We start from the raw sequence: 7281 nt of genomic DNA, 5'->3' as shown, positions 1-7281 counted from the left end.
ATAAACAAGAAACTCTGAACAGTGGCTGCCTCTAAAGAGGAGGACTGGAGTATTAGAGGTCAAGGTGAGGGGAAAACTTATTTTACACTGTATACTCTGCTACTGTTTGAACTTTTTATCATATATATTACCCTTCCAATAATAATTTAAAATTTTTTAATGATAAAAGAAGCCTCAAAGGTGCATATTGGGCAAGGATGGATAAGGATTCAACCCTCCATTGCCTTAGGTGATTGACTGATAGAAAAATGTCGCATCGTTTTTAGGACTTTCTGTCTTCAGTCTCTCTGTCTCTCTCTCAGTGAGAAAGGAGATAAGAGTGGGACTGGAGACTTGGACTGGGAACTTGATCTTGCCACTGAGCCACTCCTTGAAAGATGGTGGCCATGGCCCACTGGACAGTATCCAAAGTATCTTGATTCAGGTGTTAAGATCCATATATTATGTGAGAGGCAGTCAGGGGTTCCCTGTAGTGGCTATATTCTGAGTAATCAGTCTCTTCTACAGTAAGGCCCGGACTGACATTATGAGCACAGGAAGGCTGTATTGAGCCCAAGAGCCAGCACTGGCCAGGGGACTCTGGGCTGCAAAGGGGCTGGGGCTAGCTCCAGTCCTAGGGAAACTGTTTTGTCATGCAGGGAAACTGAGGCAGAAACCTTGGCCCATGAAGCAGAGGAAAAGGGAAAGGCAGGGGTTTGATGGGCTTAAGGGTTCCCAGGGCTCACCTCAGGTAGTCAGAGGAAGGCTAAAGTCCCTGGGCTTTTTGGAGAACAGAGTGAAGGATGTATGGTGTGAGGAATGGCAGGCATACAGAAAGGAAGTGAGTTAGTGGGGTATAAACCATCACTTAGCCTAAAGCCTTTTCTGTTCCTTCCCATCTTCACAGGCCAAAGCAGATATCATAGAACTGGGTCCCTTGCTCCTATGATTCCAGGGCTGGCAGAGTCCTTAAAGATATTTTAGCCAACGCCCTGAGTTATGCTAGAATCCTTCTAGGCTCAATTAATACACTCACAGAACTAGCAATGCCCTCAGAGACCACAGGACCTGGCATACAAGGCTCTTCTGCTTTCTTCTCAGGAGAAGCAGGCCTGGAAGGATTTTCCCCACAGCCTTTCTCTGCCAGGCTCAAGTCCCAGCTCCCAGTAAGAAGCCCACACCTGAGACAGCTCCACTTTCTTCTCCTCCAGAGCCAGCTTAAAGTCAGGAGATGGCACAACGCTGAGAAGCCCAGAAAGTCCCCCAGATTCCTCTGTGATCAGGCCAACTTAAAATGAAATTTGTTCCCTGAGGATTCGATCATGGAGGTGTTACTGTTTGCTTGATCACAGTTCCTATGGCTACCGTGAGAAGGGAACAGGTATACATCAGCATCTTCCTGTAAAATAGGGATCTGACCTCATTTATAGGCAAACAGGCAGCAGTCAACCTTGTAAATGGCACACCATGAATAGAATCAAGAGAGTTCTGAATGATTTAAGTAGAAAACAACATTAAATGAAATAGTACATGTGAAAGTATGTGTTCTATCCCTGGTTCAGCATACATCCTGAAGCTGTTAACCATTCACAGCAGTATCAACCTTCATATCCAGAGGGGAGATCATCCAACTGAAAGGTTACAAACTGGCAGCCCTTAGGCCAAATAAAACCCATAAACCTAGTTTGTATGATTTCATAGTGCTTAAAACTTGTTTTGGGAGATTGGGATTGACATATATACACTAATATGTATAAAATAGATAACTAATAAGAACCTGCAGTATAAAAAAATTAAAATTCAAAGAAGAAAAAAACTTGTTTTGAGTCAACTTTGAAAAAATCAGTATCTTTTCGGGACTTCCCTGGTGGTCCAGTGGTAAAGAATCCTCCTTCCAATGCAGGGAATGGGGGTTTGACCCCTGGCCAGGGAACTAAGATCCCTCATGCCACGGGGCAGCTAAGCCCGCCGGCCACAGCTGCTGAGCTTGCGCGCCTCAATGAGAGAGCCCGTGTGCCGCACACTACAGAACCCACACACTCTGGAGCCCACGTGCCACAACTAGAGAGAGAAAACCCACATGCCACAACTAGAGAGAAGCCCGAGTACTACAACTAGAGAGAAACCCATGTGCCACAAAGAAAGATCCCACATGCCTCAATAAAGATCCGCGTGCTGCAACTAAGACTGGATGCAGCCAAAAAAAAAAAAGAAAGAAAATAAATAAATTAAAAAAAAATCAGTATCTTTTCAGTGAAAAAAAGTCCAATTTGCAGTGTCAATGCCCTCCTGTCAAAGGCTATCAAAAACAAACCTATAATTGAACAAAGTTGTGTTTACTGACTCATTGCAATGAGGGAGACCACACAATACGAGAAACTGTGAGGCATCTCAGTAAAAGATGTTGTAAATGACTTATTACAGGATTTGAGCTTGTGTTAGGTTTCTGGGAAGGATTCAAGGAAAGGGGCTTTGTTCTGATTTGGATGCTGTGAGGAAGTGGGGAATAGTTCTATGATTGGTATCTTAAAACTTTTAATCTAAATGGTGGGAAGAAAGGAGCAAGATTAAAGCTATCATTGGGCCTCCCTGGTGGCGCAGTGGTTGAGAGTCCGCCTGCCGATGCGGGGGATACGGGTTCGTGCCCCGGTCTGGGAGGATCCCATATGCCGCGGAGCGGCTGGGCCCGTGAGCCATGGCCGCTGGGCCTGCGCGTCCGCAACGGGAGAGGCCACAGCAGTGAGAGGCCCGCATGCCGCAAAAAGAAAAAAAAAAAAAAAAAAAAAAGCTATCATTGATAAAGAAAGTGAAGTAATTTATATTAGGCGGGATAGGGATACTTGGCATTTCTGTTGTTTGGATAATGTTCTTGTTTTTGACTGTGTTCAGACATAACGACAGGGTGGTCTTGTTTTTATCTTGATCCATCACAATGACAGAGTGGCCTTGTCTTTGTGATATTGGTGTTCTGTAAAATTGTTTATGTTTATCAAGAGAAAACAACAGTCTAGCTGTGAGTGTCATACTAGCTCCTATCAACACCAAGGCCTAGATGACAGTGCCAGGCCAGCTCCAGGCTGTCAGAGGATGCTTTCTCTTTCTCTGTCTCCCTCTTAGCCAAAGGCAGATGGAGTCAAGCCTCAGAACTTTAGCCTACTAGCCAGCTCTTCACCATTGCCAAGATTTTGTTCATCAGGAGACTGTCAAGAGAACATCTATAGTGAGCCTATGGTTAGTCTTTCCTTCTCCTATTGTTGCAGAATGAGTTCTCAAATCCTCTGACATGATGATGGTTGCACAGTAGCATTTAAAACTCTGACCAGAATACATCAGCCAACTGCACCACAGGAAATTACCAGAAACTAAACAGTTATTAATCCTTGTAACAGATCCTGAAGACAGGGGCCTAGAGTATCAAATCCAGGCAATGAAAACATGTCCCAAAGTCCAGCTTGCCTTTTTTAGCGATTCAAGTGACTTTTTTTTTTTTTTTTTTAGCATAGTCACAGGCTGCTCAACTTGACCTGTATTTATATAGGTGCAGCAAGCAGTGTTTACCAAAGCATAAATTTCCCCTTGGTTAATGAATTTAAATTTAAACTAGTTGTTGGGCTTCTGAGTAGAAGTTGGCATTTATGATGTCTGCTGAGGTTAGAGGCAAGATTTGGATCACCTTTTCCAGTACTATTACCCCTCTCTGGGAAGTATAGCTCATACAGCATACATGATAATGAAGTAGGTTATCCCTCTTGGGAGTTCTCCTGAATAGCCTGTTCTTGAACAGCCTGCCTCATTTTGGAGATTTCTGGAGAAGTGGTAATTTAAAATATCTGAAAGGCTCTTAACCATTACTCTGAATACACAGGATAAGTTAGAGTGCAGCAGACAGGTAAAAGCCTGATGTCTGCATAGGAAGTCGGACCCTACTGAGGCATAGGTTGTACTGGAAGTGCCTAATTTTTGAACTATTGAGGTGGACAGATTCCTTGAGTGGAGTTACATAGTGCTTGCAAATACGTTGGAGTGTCTCAGAGGAGAATAGACTATTATAGCAAAGATAGCCCCAACTTTATATCCCATTCTTGATGACCTAGGTTTTATGGGTAGGGTTATAATGACCTCAGCAGAAGCATTTCGTTCAAGTACAAGTTTGTAAGACTGAACTTTGGAATTAATTATGTGAGAAAAACTTAAGACAAGAAAGGACTTGTAGAAGGATATCTACCTTCTGAAGTGTTTGAAGTTATTACATTTTTTTGTCAGCAGGATTAGATGGGGAGGCAACGGTTCCAGGAATGAGTTAAATTCAGAGCAATACCTAACGTCTGAGAAACACAAACCGGCATATTTTTTTTCCTTAAGCAGTGAAAGGAGACCACAGGGGGTCAAAAGTAACAGGAAGAAGATAGGGAAGACCACATTAAGATAACTTTTAATCAGTTAAAGAGGATGTTAAAGACAATAATAGGCAATATTACTAGGAGAACAAAGGGTATGGAAGAGGGCACTGAAGAAGCAAAAAATCTTGTTCTGCAGAAGCTATTCACATGTGCGGTTAGCACCTTTTTCCTTCATCTTGGACAGAAGCTGCCCACAGTCAGCAGCTTCCAGAAAATGTCTAACAATCCTCAGTTTGAGGTCCCCCAATGGACTGGATGCCCAGTACTCTGGAGTAAGTGATGTACATCTTTTCACTTCGGAAATATGAACCGAAAGATCAACAACTTGGAGTTTTATTGTTATGTCAGTTATCTGTTAAAGGTTCTTTTTGTAGAGGCTCAAGGGCAGTTTTTTTCTGATTCTTTTCCAGAAGACCAAATCTCCAGGTTTCAGATCATGCAGAGCTGCTTAGGTGGGTGTTTTGGAAGTGCAGCTTATATCTATTGGTGCTAAATCTGGAGGTATTATATGAATCCCTGAAGAAGTTAGTCATGTAACTATAATGGGGTCAGTCTAGGATTGGAAGTGATTCCTAAATGCATGGAGCAGTTAACTCAGAAGGAGATAACCTATGGGTCCTGGAGGGACCCACAATTGATCTTATTTTATCAAGGGCAATGGCAAAACTTTGGGTTTCTGAGAGTTTTGATAATTATGAGTTTTTTCATTCCTTTAGTTCTCTTTCTTTTTGGTGAAGATAGTGGATGATATGGACAGTGTATTTTCCAAGTAAAAGGTATAAAGAATTTTTTAAAAATAATAGTACCAGTGAAATATGTCTCTTTGTTACTAGAGAGATAAATTGAGACCCCTTTCCCCAATGGTGGGAATTTAAAAATCAAGCAATTTTTTCTCTGCTAATATGTCCATAGCTCTCCAGCAAGAAAAAGTCTCAATCCACCCTGAGAATAAACAATAACTAGAACATACTTATAGTTTATTTGGAGGTGTTCACAGAACCTCAAGGCTTTGGTTCTTGTCCATGTCCTACCTTTGCAGTCTTACCATGAATATGTCACTGGCTGGTAAGATGTGCATTGGAAAATCCTCAGCAATACCCTTAAAGTTACCCCCCACCAATGTTGGTTCAATGTTGTCAATTTATCTCTACTATTCAGGCAATATCAAGAAGCATTCTTGCTAAACTCCATTTTTACTATGGCTACTTCCTTAGATAACAGAAAAACATCTACAAGTTTTTAATTTGCTGTCCATTTTCTACAGACTACTATAGATGTCAGGGAATCTCTCTTTCTTTCTTTCTTTCTTTTTGGATTAAAAAAATTTTTTTGAAATAATATTAGATTCACAAGAAGTTGCAAAAATAGTATGAAAAGGGTACCATGTACCCAGTTTCTCCCAGTGGTAACACCTTACATAACTGTAGTACAGTATCAAAACCAGGAAATCGACATTGGTACAATCCACAGACCTTATTCATATTTCATCAGTTTCATATACATTCATTGCATTTGTGTGTATATATACAGTTATATGCACACATGGAATTTTATCACATGTAGATTTGTGTAACCACTACCACAATCAAGATACAGAACTGTTCCATCACCACAGAGATACCTCGTGTTATCCCTTTATAGTCACACATCCCCTCTCCCCACCCCACCTCGCCCCAGGCTTGTCTTAACCTCTGGCAACCACCAATCCATTCACCATGTCAATAACTGTGTAATTTCTAGAATGCTGTATAAACAGAATCACACAGTATGGAACATTTTAAGATTGACTTTTTTTCACTCAGTATAACTCCCTTGAGGTCCAACTAATTTTTTGCATGTATCGATAGTTTGTTCCTTTTTATTGCTGAGTAATATAGTAACCAATAGCTGAGAAGCCTAACAGGAGACTGTGAGGCAACCCCAAAATTAACAATAGAAGAAAGCTGTTACCACTCCTGGAACTAGAGGAACAAAGGGCAGTGTTACCAGATCCCAGAGCCAGGGTCACCTGTAGAAGCCAGAATTGTGGCCAACCTTTCTTGTGGGAGCTGGACCCACGTGAGAGCTATTGCCATAATGGGGGATGATACTTAATGTGGAGATGGGAGTTGGGGTGGAGGAGGGTGCCGGTAGAGAAATGTCCTGGCTTCCCCCTTCCCCCTGCTTTTCATTCTCTTTCCACAGACTTGCATTTGCTGAACCAACTGGAAGCCAGCTGACGTGGCTGCCTGAGACAGGTAGCCTGCAGCAGTCACCTGCCACAAAACTGAGCACATCAGGTTTTGACAGTTCCCTAACAAAGAAAAACAGCCATGGGCTTCTCCTTCTTCACGTTAGGAGGGTGGCTGGGTTTACAGAGTTGCAGTGATGGACAGTGATATGTAAAAGGAAACAATAATATTTCACAGGCAGATAGGCCACCAGCTGAGAAGTACTGAACATTTTCTGTCAACAGAAGAATCTTTAGAATGGGTAACGATTTTAGTTAGTAGAGACCTTAGAACTAAATCAAGGGAAAATTTCCCATACTCTGCTATTGTTGCTGTAGTTCTTAGATGAGGCATCTATGTCTTCGCTACTGGGTCTAATAAAAAACTGAAATAAGCAGTAAGCCTCTGATGATCCCCATGTAATTGACCAGTACCCCAAATGCTTGTCCACACTTTTCATGAACAAAAAGGGAAGGGGCTTGTGAATCTAAAATTCTGGAAACAGATCTTTTTGTAGACAGTTATCATACCAGTCTTTGTGCTTAAATATGTAGGCTTTATTTTTTAACTTGAAAAGTATACAATTCTTGACATATATTCATATTAATATACTTTACTTATGTGTAAATAACTTAGAAAGATAACCTCTCTTTTCAATTTATTATTATTTTTTTAAATTGTGAGTTTAGTAG

The sequence above is a fragment of the Mesoplodon bidens genome, assembly GCF_964165515.1.
Source record: "Mesoplodon bidens genome assembly, chromosome: 15".
In the NCBI taxonomy this organism is placed as follows: domain Eukaryota; kingdom Metazoa; phylum Chordata; class Mammalia; order Artiodactyla; family Ziphiidae; genus Mesoplodon; species Mesoplodon bidens.
Note: the sequence above shows the minus strand (reverse complement) of the source record.